The 13,271-nt window shown below is 42.5% G+C and overlaps 1 long non-coding RNA gene across 1 annotated transcript; it reads left to right on the plus strand.

Moving 5' to 3' along the window:
* Positions 1 to 2,069: 2,069 nt before the first annotated feature.
* LOC117806701 lies at positions 2,070 to 2,678 on the plus strand. The gene is made up of 2 exons (XR_004629730.1): positions 2,070 to 2,278; positions 2,523 to 2,678. It is a non-coding gene; the product is annotated as an uncharacterized LOC117806701 (long non-coding RNA).
* Positions 2,679 to 13,271: the final 10,593 nt, after the last annotated feature.

Consider the following 13,271-nt stretch of genomic DNA (forward strand, 5'->3'; position numbering starts at 1 on the left):
CGGTGATTAGAAGCGACAGCGGCTTTCAGTGGAACCTCGCGGGCTCTCTCACATCAAGGGCTTGGATAAAGTGTCGTACCCCAGAGGTTGATTTGTGTTTGTTGTGTTCGTGGAAGATTATGCTTAAGCTGACCTCCTTTTTTTTTTAAGACACAAGGCGGTTCATTACCTACAGTGAGCATTCCCAGCTTCCTGCGGTCTTGATGCAGAGTCCCAAAAAACAACCTCATGCAGTGGATTCAAGAGTGACATGTTCGTACATGACATTTAAAATGGTCTCTGCTGGATGACTTACAAGCCTGATATTTTATCATAAGTGACCAAATAGTTGGAATTTCTGTCAACACGTTCAAGTTCAATCAGAATCATCTATCACTACCGACTTATCAATCAATCAATCAATCTTTATTTGTATAGCGCCAAATAGCAACAAACGTTATCTCAAGACGCTTTTACAAACATAGGAGGTCTAGACCACTCTATGTCAATATATATCTAATCTATCAGAATATATATATATATATATATTTAAATTAAGAAATGTTCATCAGTCGACAGATTGGCCATAATCCTCCTGTCAGCCACCACCTCCACAGGGTCCAGGACTGAGCTGGCCTTCTTCACCAGTTAGTTCAGTCTTGCTCTCCTGTATCCTGTCTGCCCACAGCAGGTGAAATCCTTCCAATGTGGCGTTCGTGTCCGGTGTTAGCTCTGTTAGCATGATGCTACTCTGCCAGTATTCCCTCTGGTGCTGGGTTAGCTCGTCCACCTTATCGTAGATAGATCTTACATTCCCCATAACGGTGGGTGGAAGGACAGGTCCATGTCGTCTTTTCTTAGTTTGCACCACAGTACCAGCACGTCGTCCTTGCCTCCTTCTCCTCAGCTCGCAGGGAACATCGGGCCTAGTATCGTTTAGCATCAACAGGCTACGGGCAGCTAACAGCTGATCTGACTTACAGCAACACTCAGCTGTACTTTAACCTCCATTAGCTTGTTCTTTGGTTACCAGTGGTGGCAGAATGTGATGTAAAACAACACTGTAGTGTCACGTTTCAAAGTCATGTTGGAAATTACATGCAGAACGTACAAAGCAGCATTAGCATTTGTTTGAAGTTGTCTCTGACCACCTGGGAAATGTAATATTCTTCTGCTTTTGAGCTCTGTTGTGTTTTTTAACCCGTTAACTCCTCTGGAAACTATCAGAAGTTAAATAGCAGTGATGGTAATATCAGTGTGGATTAAAAACTGTGTGGGGTGATATCTGACTTTAAGGCAAAAGCCAGTTTGATGATCAAACAGCCCATCAGGTAAGAAGTGTTGGTGAGCTACGTAGACTGTAAAATAGTTCAACTTGTGCTGACTGTAGTCTCCTCCAGAGATCAAGTGCTAAGTAAATAAATGATTAAGATGGAGAGAGTAAAGTTGGATGAAAACACAAAGTAAAGGTGGAGAAAGATTCACAGAGAGGAAAGAGAAAGCATCTCAAAGCTAATTCTGTTAAATGTTTAAAGATAATAGAAAATGTTGTTAAGGTCAACTATGCTAATGCAAAACAAACACAGTATTAGTCACAGTCACGGTCAGCATAAGCGCCAAATAAAGAGCAAAAGGAAAACAACAGGACAGATGAGCATCATTGGTTTCCACCCTTCATTTGAAAAATGTACTGTATCTAATGAGAGAGCAAGAAACTGCAGTTCCTTAAGTGTCCACTTGACCATAGACAGTATAAATAATGAACGTAGTATCCGTGACGTCACCCATCTGTTCCTGAGCGCTGTTTTGAAGCCAATCGTTGGCGGGAGCCATATTGGAAATGCTGAACTCCTCCAAAATAGTGTGACGTAAAGAGGCTGGGTTTGAGCCTCCTAGCCAACAGCTATGTGTTCCTGCCTGTCAATCAAGTCAGTCATGACCTTATTTGGGCAAAAACTCGTGATCTTAATATCTTCTGTGTGCCGATAGAGAAATTAGTGATGTAGACCAAAACCGTTTTTTGAACCAGGCTGTAAACATGTTTATTAATGCTGTAAAGATTGTCTTTTTGAATGGGTGTGTATGTGGTTTCCTGTGTTCCTGCAGATACTCAATGAACTGCAGTTTATAACACTTCTGCATGGGCTTCATATTTTGAGACCGGAGACTGCCGCTTGATCTAGAGTCCAAGGAAACTCCATGAGACCAATGTTCGAATGTCCATTTTCAGAGACATGAACATGTGCAGCCTGATGAAACCAGCTTTGGTCTGATTGGCTCATTTCCATTCATAAACATGGTGCATAGATTTTTTTCTTATTACCCATTCCTTTGATTATATGCAGGCTATGAGTGATGCATAGAGATGTATAATTAGGGGCATGCTTGATGTTCTAGCTGTTTGTTCAGCTCCAGTCTTCTATGATGTCATTCAGTTTGTTGAGTCTTCCCATGCCACACGAATGTTAAGGTCACCTGTTGGTCTTGGTGACTGATTCAGTGTTATCTTACCTCCTGTTAACCTGATTTCTCCTGTGCTCCAGAATCGAGTCAACCTCTGCCCCGAGTCTGCTGTCTCCAGCTCTTATGCACCCCTTCCTCTACTGAGCCACACTCGCCCCCTCTCAACCTCCCCACTCAGCTTTCACCTCAGTAATACCATTCTGTAACCTTTGCTCCATTAAATTCTCCTCAGCTGATTCACCTGTGTCTGTGTATGACATTCTTGGATTGAAAGAAAACCACCATTCTCTCAAACCTGTGCTGTAAATCCTGTGGTTTTGAGACAAAGTAGGATTTATGTCTCTGCTTTGTGTTTTTCTCTTGTGTATCTGTAAATCTTCCTTCAGGTGAAAGTTTTCAGCTCAGATGGACTGTAGAAGCTGAGTTTTGATCCCAGTTTGACCTGTGCCTTTCATATAACATGCTTGCACAAAGTTTACTCTTGTTTAAAATCTTCTGCATATCATTTTAACAGAGTCATAACTCTACCTGTGCCAAACCTTGGCCTGCAGGGACTGAAGTTTAGCCAAACAGCATCTCTGAGCCAACAAGCTTAGACTAAAATGTGCCAAACAGCTAGAGGGAATAACCTCTTTAGATTCAAGTACAAATCCAAAGTGTGGACTTTAACTTTTTTAGGGTATGACATAGTATCCATGGAAGAGTGGTCGCTGAAACCATATAAGTGGACACACAAGATGCATTACTGTCCTAGAATCTAAGTAGGCTGTTAATGTGACACAGTATCCACGGGGACTGCTCCCATAAGGGTTATAATCCACATTCTGGAGTAACTAATCATTCCCTGTGTGCTGGCTACACATTTGTCTTGTCCTGAGCCCACTCCACCGCTGCCAACATCAGCAATTTTCAATAACTACTTCATCTTTTCCAGGATGTTTCCACTCTCCTATTTTTCACCCCTGTGGTGGACAACATGGCAGCATGTTACACTTCTCCAATAAATCTACAGGAACATACAGTGGCACTTTTGATTTTCCTGGAGCTGCCACCACAGACTCATGATGCACTGGGCAACAGAGGGGTGTTTTATTTTCATTGCAGCAGACACTACAGAGGCCTTGGGGCTGCAGAAGGTGTATGAGATTTTAGAGATTGTTTGGATTTAGAAGATGAAGGAGATCAAGGAAACAAGTGCAATCACAACCATCAACCCTTGTCATGTGGCGAGTGCTTTGAAGACAGTTCTGTTTCCTGAGACTCCTCTCTCCCTGACAGCTGCAGATCTTCGCCACTTATGTTCAAAAATCAAGGAGCAACTTGACAGTGTGTCATCTTTTTTAGAATCTGTGCCAGCAGCCATTTACGTGTCATCTTTTATGACATATGGCAAATTTAGTAATGCAAATAGGATGGATGCGTCACTGCTGCTTATAACTTAAGTAAGTGATAAAGTTGGTAAACTTGATTTAAATGGTACTTTGCACAACAGTGAGCGGTGAATGGACTGAACTGATGGAGCACTTTCTATAGTCTTCTGACCACTCAAAGCACCTTCAGACCATAAAGGCTGAATTATACTTCTGGGTCGAATGACCTACGCACGTAACTGATATGCTCCTCCTCCAAAATGTAACTCCTCATAGAATCAACACAGACTACAAGCCCTGTGATTGGTCCACTCGGCGGCATTGTATTTCCTGCATTTACAGCACTTCTGGGATCCCCGCTCATCGGCTGCACATCGGCCACACATCGGCCGTGTATTTCATCTCATCCTATCTATTCTTCATGTAATCATGTCTGTGATAAACAGTAACATGTATCAGCTGTAGATTACAATAACACGCTCTGAATCGCTGTGGAAAAGTAAACAGAGATCGTAGCGGGGCCGGAAGCAGACGACCGGCTATCAGAGAGACCACACTGCTCTCGAGCGTTTCGGCGGAGAATTACTGCACGACACGGACACATCGACGCACAAGTAGGCTATGTGGTGCTCATGTCTGTGTCAGCCCCTGCTGCATAGGGGCGACGCAGAAGTATAAATCAGCCTTAAGTCACATTCACCTCCAGCTCCTGTATTACCAAGCAGTGCCTAAAATGAACCAGAGTCTTTCACAATAAAGTGTTTGAAAGACCTTAAAACTTACCCTGAAGGGAAACCTCAACACATACAAAAACATATGTGGTTGTATCAGAGGCAGCAGGGAGGTTGTACCAAAAGTTTAGTTTTGGACTGGGACAAAATGCTTGTGAGACATCATACAAATCGCAGTATGAGGGGATATTGCAGGACCTGAAACAGCAAGTCTGGCCGGAGTTGCAGTTATTGTGCCTCAATGTGCTCACGGTGCTAAAATCAGTATTTGAGTTAGATTTTACTTACATGTTTCTCTGTTTTCAAGCTGTATCTTCATTCTCCACTAAACTTCAGAGGGAAACAGCTCCACACCTTGCACCTGGTGAGGGTACGATTTAGATTATTCACACAAAATGTGATCAGTAATGAGTAACTGTTTAAGATATCAATATCTGGTTCAGGGATTTGTACTTGATCCTGGCTACGCCTTGTTGACAGACTCTTAAAGCTTTCAGACTGATACAGCCATAGTCATCATCAATATTCATTTTGTTGCAAAGCTATCCCACAGTTTGCTTAATTATTGCTGTCTGTGTTCAAGCACTTTCTTGAGCTTATAACTACTATGAAGGTGGCACTTAGAGAGCTGAAATGCTTCTGTTGTTATTGGAATTAAAAGTGTTGCAGCCAAAGTGAATGTTCATGAATGATTTAGCACACATGGCAAGATAAAGAGTACACCATATGACCAATCTTGTGCACAAAAGTTAATAATTTGTGCACACAAAAACTGTCTCGTACCCACAAGATAAGAATCCTCTCCTCTGCGTGCCTTCAGGAGCTCCATAGGTTTAATATTCAGGATTAATCAAATGGTCTAAAAAGTTTTCCTATGCCAACATTCTACATCCGCCCCTGTCCTTGATCACAATAATAAGACAGGTTTTTGTATTTCACTTAAAGGTCACCACGACAGCAAGGTCAGCAAAGAAATTAAAGTGTCATTTAGTCCAAATGCGCAGAAACATTTGAGAGCTAAAATGAGAATTAAAGGTTAACCTCGTGAACCTTCCTCTCAGCTGAACATCTGCAGCTCCACATTATTAAACCAGACCACTTAGACATGAACATGACATTAACTTTTAAATAATTGGTTTTGCCGGGCAGTAAACAATGAAGCTGTCATCAACACAGCAGAGCCTGTTTTTAACACGCTCTCTTCAGACTGCAGCCACCGCTCACGCCCTGCAAAGTATGAACCATTAAGTGGGTTATCATTCTTTATTTCTGATCTATTATGTTTTAATATGTTTTCCAGCCTCGGGGCCTGATTTTCAGGCAGGATGTGATGCATGGTCTTCTTAATGGTTGTGTTACTCTTTCTGCTGGAACACATTTTAAAGTATCGTAAATTTTTCTATTGACCTTCTGTTATGTTGCTTGTTTCTCAGCTCTGTGGGAAATTAGAGAAATATATCCTTTACAAATGCAATATTTCTGCTGCAGGCAGAGAGCGTTTTCATCACTATAATCATATTGATTTTGGGACGAACACTGCGATGAAGGCACGCTGGTGAAAGAGTAATTACACAAAAACATCCGCGTTATGATATTCAAGTCTGTTGCTTGTTGACCCATCTTTCTCCAGACAGCGGTACACCTACAGAGAAGTATTTTGGGTTGTTCAAGGTACCAGTGTTCGTAAACTGTAGGGATATTTTTCTGAATTTTGCTCTCTTCAAGGTTTTAAGGCCCTGCAGTGTGAGTGGGTGGGGTGGTGAGTTCGAGGACAGAACATGCGGGATCATTTTAAAAAGGGAAAGCAAACAGGCAGACTGTGGACTGTGCCTCCAGCTGTCCAGTTATCTGCAGCTTCGGGGGAAGATGACTAATTTTATTTTTTGTTGGCATGTCTTCATTAAAAACTGAAGTCTGCCCTCTAAATTTCTAAATTGAATCTCTGCCCTTGCACATCTCTGATGTTTTTGGAAGTTGTCTGGTTTATTAAAGCAGGGGTACAGCCTGTTTAGTTCACCGTTTTATTTTGTCTTCTGTATGATTGACATTTGTAATGATAGCTCCCTCTGTATGGATGAACTAAACATTATCTTTATTCCCAGTAGAGTACTCCTGACCCTATCATACCGAGCTGTAATAAGCTTTCACTGTTTACCTCAAAGTCTTGACTTTCCACCAGGAAGTGTTTCTTCTAGCACTGCAGGAGACACCTTAAGGCTGATTTATACTTCTGCGTCTCCCCTACGCAGCAGGGGCTGACGCGGACTTGAGCCCCACATACTTGTGCGTCTTTGTGTCTGTGTCGCGCAGCAATTCTCCGCCGAAACACTAGAGGGCAGTGCGGTCTCTCTGGTAGCTGGTCGCCTGCTTCCTGCCCCGCTACGATCTCTGTTTACTTTTCCACAGAGATTCAGAGCGTGTTATGTTAATCTACAGCTGATACATGTTGCTGTTTATCATACAGACATGATTACATGAAGAATAGAGAGGAGGAGATGAAATATACAGCCGATGTGCGGCCGATGTCCGGGATCCCGGAAGTGTTGTAAATGCGGGAAAGACAAAGCCGCCGAGCGGACCAATCACAGGGCTTGAAGTCCTCGTCGGCTCTACAGGGAGTTACATTTTGGAGGAGGTGCACGTCAGCTACGTGCGTAGGCCTCGGCGTAGGTACGGGAGTTACGCGGACCCCCGGCGTAGGGTACGCCGTTGATTCAACACAGAAGGATAAATCAGCCTTTAGTCCTGTGGAAATGTGTGCATTCATTTATTCTTGAAGCCCAAACCATGCTGTCTCTTTAAGTTTAATCATTGGTGCCTTACTTAACAACACTGCAAGAGAGGAAGCATGACATTTGTAATGAATATGAATTCTAACAGTGTGTTTTTAAGGCAGCAGTGAGCCCAGTTGTAAAACTAGCGCAACACCCCAGATACAACAGGAATTTACAGATATTAATGAATCTGTTAGCATCAACTATGTTAGGCTAGCTTACAGGAAAGGCGGTAAATATCACTCCAAAGAGAGCCGCCTTTGTAAGATTGTAAAGTTGCTGATTAATTTATGAATATGAGAAATGTATACACAGCGCAAAAAAAGGTCCAAGTTAGATTCCCGGCAGACTGTCTAAGATCTCAATTGCTCTAGACGTCCCAGACTCCAGCTGCTACAACTACTAATATCCTTCTCACCACTATCATCTCTCTCTCTCTTCATCTCCCTCTATCCCTCTCTCCACCACAGTCTCAGCAGATGTGTGTCTAACATGAGTCTGGTCCTGCTGGAGGTTTCTGCCTGTTAAAGGAAGTTTGTCCTTGCCACTGTAACTTGCTAAATGCTGCAAAGTGCTCTGCTCATGGTGGATTAAGATGAGATCAGACTGAGTCCTGTCTGTACGATGGGACTGGATCTTATCCTGTCTTGATGTTGGGTCTTTGTTAATAATAGAACATAAAGTACGGTCTTGACCTGCTCTGTTTGGAAAGAGTCTTCAAATTAAGTCAGGTATTAAAATGAAAAGGAAAAGTTTAAAGAAAAAAAGAAGAGGAGAGTTGAGTCAGAGTATAGTGGAGCATGGCGGCAGCAGGAGCTGAGAGCTTGGCTGAGTGAAGCAGGCAGGCTGTGAGTCAGGATGAATGATGAACCTTAGACACAGTGAAGCCAAGAGTACGTCACGAGTCAAAACAAGCTAAATTCTCAGAACAAGAGTAAAGTTGTTGGACCAAATTGGAAATTCAAACTTGAGTCGATTCGAACAGGCCTCTTGGTTCCCTGCAGGCCTTTAGCAAGTCGTCCTCAAGAAGAAGAATCAAGAAGAGGATCTGTCTTGATGTTGGCATCTCTTTGTTGTCCTCTAAGAAATGGAACTTGCACAGCCAGCAGTGCTGTAAGTTCATGTTACAGAGAGTTACCTCTGAACCTCAGGCAGATTTATGGTAAACATCAGCAGCAGAGCCTCTAACTACACTACGGAGAATGTAAACATAAACATTGGCACATAAATGCAGATATATGCAGTGATAGGTATCTATCTGAACACATATTGTAGATACAACACTCTGCCCCAGCACACCCTGGGGATAACTCACAAACAACCTGGAGGAAAACACGCTCAACAACTAATTCCAAACAGTTTCTCTCATTAGTTCATGGAGCAGCATTGGCACGCTGCCACCTGACCTGGTGTTAACAGCCTGTCTATCCTGAACACCTCCCCACATCGGTGTCACGGCTCACATCCTCTCTGCTGCAGGGAAGCTGGAAATCTCTCCCCTGAGGACTCAGCCCATTAGGATAAACAGGCACAGTAAAACACATGGCTCTCTGAAGGCTTATCCCCTGTAGCCCCAACCTGCCTGCATGCAGCACTGTATTAGCTCTGACACCCCTTTATGTGAAAGCCACATTTCCAGCTGTTGTACAGTACTCATCAACAACAGCGGAAACACAAAAGCAAGCTTCTCCCAGAGGAAATCTTGCATGAGAGATCCGGTGGAGTTCACAGGAAGAAACTGATATCCATAATCCCGCCTGCGGTTGAGTGTTGTCGGGTATTTTCCCTCGGAGATGACGGGTCTGTGTTGCTGCGAGCTGCTGCACGGGCTTTGTGCTTCAATTTGTTGCCTTGTTAATGATACCTCATTTGCCTTTCATCTAAGTCAAATGAGGAGCCTATCTGTGGGATTAGCCAGAGAAGAACCAAGCCTGAAGCTGTGGTTCTATAATAAGGGATTTTCTTTAATATCGCTGGCTGAATCTATAACATATTTCATTAGCAGAAACAAAAAATATAGAGTACACTGACAAGATTTAAAAGTCTGTTTAGATATAATGACTCGGTTATTATAAACACGGTAACTCAGCTTTTAAATGAGCTGCTTGTGACGACATCACTGCTCATGTTCATCAGTACTGTATCTATAACTCAATTCACACAGGATAAGTATTACCTGGGGACCGCTGAGAATTTAAATAATGATGGAGGACGTCTGAGTTTTTAATCTCATGTGATTCAAAGTATCATTTGTTGAGGATAAATTCTAGGACAAATCACCACCCACCATATTCAGGGACACACAAAGCTCCTCTGATAATATTAATCCAGTCTGAATCAGCACCTCTATGATTTGAGTTGGTATTTTGAGTTTTTTAAGAAGGTCTCTGCAGCTTTTCTGCCCCTTTACTGGTCCAAAATGAAGGAGGGTGTGTTGGACATTGTAAACTACGGTTCTGAGATCATTTTGGGCGCCGATTCAGCTGGAACATTTTGCCACACAGTTAGGAGACCCATTCGCAGGAGATCCATCAATTGATTCAGATGTTACAGAGTGATTAGATGGATGACGTGCTCTGCAGCACGAGATAAGGAACATTTTTCTATCTTTCAAACAGGTTAATTGCCTTCGTATTGCTAACAGTATGTGCACATTAAGGCAATGTTGCCTGTGAAACGTGAGGTGCATCACATTGCCTTTCTGTATAACATTAATAAAGAGTGCAACACCTTATTTGTTGTTGCTTGGCAACTACTAAATCACCTGCACAGACACCTTCAAATCAATATCTCCGACTGTAATAGAGGAGGGTAGAAGACGGGGGTTGGGCTCAAACTGCTTTACTGTGTGGTTGCTAATAAACTTTATAGGACATTCAGTCATAAACTTTATGGGGTATATCCTAAAGATTTTAATGCACATTTCATGCAAATTTTACCAGATCTTCTTCTTGTTTTTATGGATGTCTGTCAGGCTGTAAGCTGTTAGTGTGACGCTGCCTCTAGAGACGAGGTGGATCTTGTGCAGCGCCGCAGCATTCTCAATCAGAATAATCAGTCAATGAGTAAAGTCAGACTTATCAAGCATGAATGCACCACACCAAACACAGACAGGGGCAACAATTCACAAATTACCATTGGACCCCAGGTAATACTAATCCTGTGTGAGTACAACTTTTTCCCTCTCTCAGTTTTGCCAGAGTTCAGAGGTGAGAGACCACAGCTGTCATAGAAGAGAGAGAATGTTACAACCTGAGACCCTGAGAGGAATCGATGTTTAAAAAATAAGCTATGCTTTCAGAGTAAGGATGAGAGTCCAAAAAGAAAGTGATTGATGCTGGGGACAAACACAAACAATGCTCAGACTCTATTACGGACGGGCAAGAGCACGGGGCCGGACTACAGCGGATCGGAGACAGACCGGACACGGATCTGGTGGAAGTCCTGTGTTAGAATGTTCTACTTGCTCGTTAGCTCAATCAATTAACAGCTGCTTTTAATCATCATAGACCAGCACCTTTAAAGGTGTTTACTAAGCAGGTAAGTACTTATTGCTTACAGCTGGTCTGTTTTGATGATTCAGTTGTGGATTGCCATCAATGAGGTACTTGATGTCATCTACAGGTCTCTAAAGAGGAACAACATGTAGTTTGGTCTCAAACAAGAGGGCTCTTAATGAAGTAAAGGCTCGTGTCATGTGCACTCCAAATTGTTAGCAGAGCTGAGGATGCCACAGTTTCTTCTGAGCCCTTTACATCGCAGTCAAAAGTAAAGCTACACAGGTAATCGTTACATTCAAAGCCACCACAGTAATGGTGGCTTCTCATTATCCAGCAATTCTCTGGTTTGTGTTTACTGAGTCCAGTTTCTCCTCTAATATCAGCAGCTTCTGCATACAAAAGCCGTCTTTCACCTCTGAAAAGAGACTGAGACAGACATGAATGCAGAGTATTCATACCAGCTCAGTAAACAAATCATCTTCTCCCTCATTATAAATGTCTTCCATCAGAGGAACAGGCTCATGCAACATTAATGCATTGATAAAATACTTAACCAGCCATTTCCCTGCAATGAAATTATTATGTAATCCAATCTAAGAATTATAACTGACACATAAGATGATATAATGCACATTGAAACAGTCAAAAGAAACCTTACTAATGCAGCTTATTGTGCACTGAGATGCAAATGTGTTTTCTATGTGTCTATTATGTGAGATAAGAAAGAGCTACCATTTCTGCAGTACAGCACTTGACATTAGGGACACAGTAACAGCTCCCACATAATGGAAATGCTGAGGGATAAACGTCCCTCACACTAACAGTAGTAATAAGGCTCTTCCAGCTTACACTGTCCATAAAATGTGGAATTCTCCTCAGTGGTTCTGCTGCACTTATTTTATTTATGTGATGTTTGAGACGGGTGCTTATCCCAGCGCTTGTCGTCTCCCGCCTGGATGATAACGTACCTGCACACTGGAGCTGCAGCAGGACTGTGGATGTTTGTTAATCCAGCTCTGAGCATGCTTATAAAGCAGTTATTCCCTCAATAACACCCCCAATTGCACACTCTTTAGTCTCTTTATGAGGAGGCTTTCACACAGAGTAGAAGAGCCTATACTGCAAGCTCTCTGAATGTAATCTTTGTTTCAGGGACATTCAACATTTATATCATCAGAGCTGGTGTTTGCTACATTTTGTATCCAAGTAAAAAGAAGAGCATATTTTAAATGACTGTAACCCATGTAGACACTTCAGGACTCAGAATTATATTTTGTTGATTGTTGATGTTGTTTCTCTGTAAATGCAGCAGCACTTTGGTGCCTGTAGTGTGAATACAAATCAGAATCAACCACACAGTCTTTCACAATGAGCACAAACTGAGGAGGGAGGTGTGTATGTGATGGAGATAAGGTGTTGGAGCTTTCCCAGAAAATGGGGGAAATGGATCCCTTTTCCTGAGAGCTTGCTGTCATATCTGGATCCAGATAGATTCAAGGACAAAGTGAACATACATTCAGCAGTACCTACGCAGAAGCCTACGCGCGTAGCTGACGTGCACCTCCTCCAAAATGTAACTACCAGTAGAATCGACGCAGACCGCAAGCCCTGTGATTGGTCCTCTCGGCGGCATTGTATTTCCCGCATTTACAGCACTACCAGGATCCCCACACATCGGCCTTGTATTTCATCTCCTCCTCTCTGCAGTAGTATGTGGTGCTCATGTCCGTGTCAGCCCATGCTGTGTAGGGGCGACGCAGAAGTATAAATCAGCCTTTACAACTTAAATACTGTAGATTAATGTGGGTCCCTTTGTTTCAATATATGATAATCTAGCATCCAGACAACCAGGGGTTTAATTCACACATGAAACCAAAATCTGTGCATCATCTACAAAGATGTTGACTTCTTTTTAAGTATGATATTAACTTGACTTTTGAAGTAGGTACTTTCTTTAACTCAAACTATCATCTTTTCTCTAAACGTCCTCCAGCCATCTGACCAACTTTGACCTTATTGAACAATGTGTACAGTTGAGTGCACATGCAAACTGTTAAATGTGAAATGTTTCTCAGTTAGGAACTCGACAGGACAGCCCTGCATGTGCCAAAGTGACACTAAAAATGAACAGAGTTGAAACACTCTTTTCTGCACTTATCAATGAGTTTGGATTGAAATTGTGTGGAAGGACCTTGGAAGCAACAACTACATTGAAATAGCATTTGAAATGTTTCCATCTGGGGCTACATGGTGGTGCAGAGGTTAGCGATGTCATTTCTAGCAAGAAAAAAGTCCCTGCATGGTCCACGTCCTCGGCAGGATGGGGATCTTTCTGTGTGGTGTTTGCATGTACTCTTTGTGTATATGTGAGTTTGCTCTGGGTTCTGCAACATGTTAGTCAGCTTTAACTGTTGATTCTAATCACCTGTTGGAGTGTGAGAGTAATTGGTTTGT

Source organism: Notolabrus celidotus, chromosome 22, assembly GCF_009762535.1.
Source record: "Notolabrus celidotus isolate fNotCel1 chromosome 22, fNotCel1.pri, whole genome shotgun sequence".
Taxonomy (NCBI): Eukaryota; Metazoa; Chordata; class Actinopteri; order Labriformes; family Labridae; genus Notolabrus; species Notolabrus celidotus.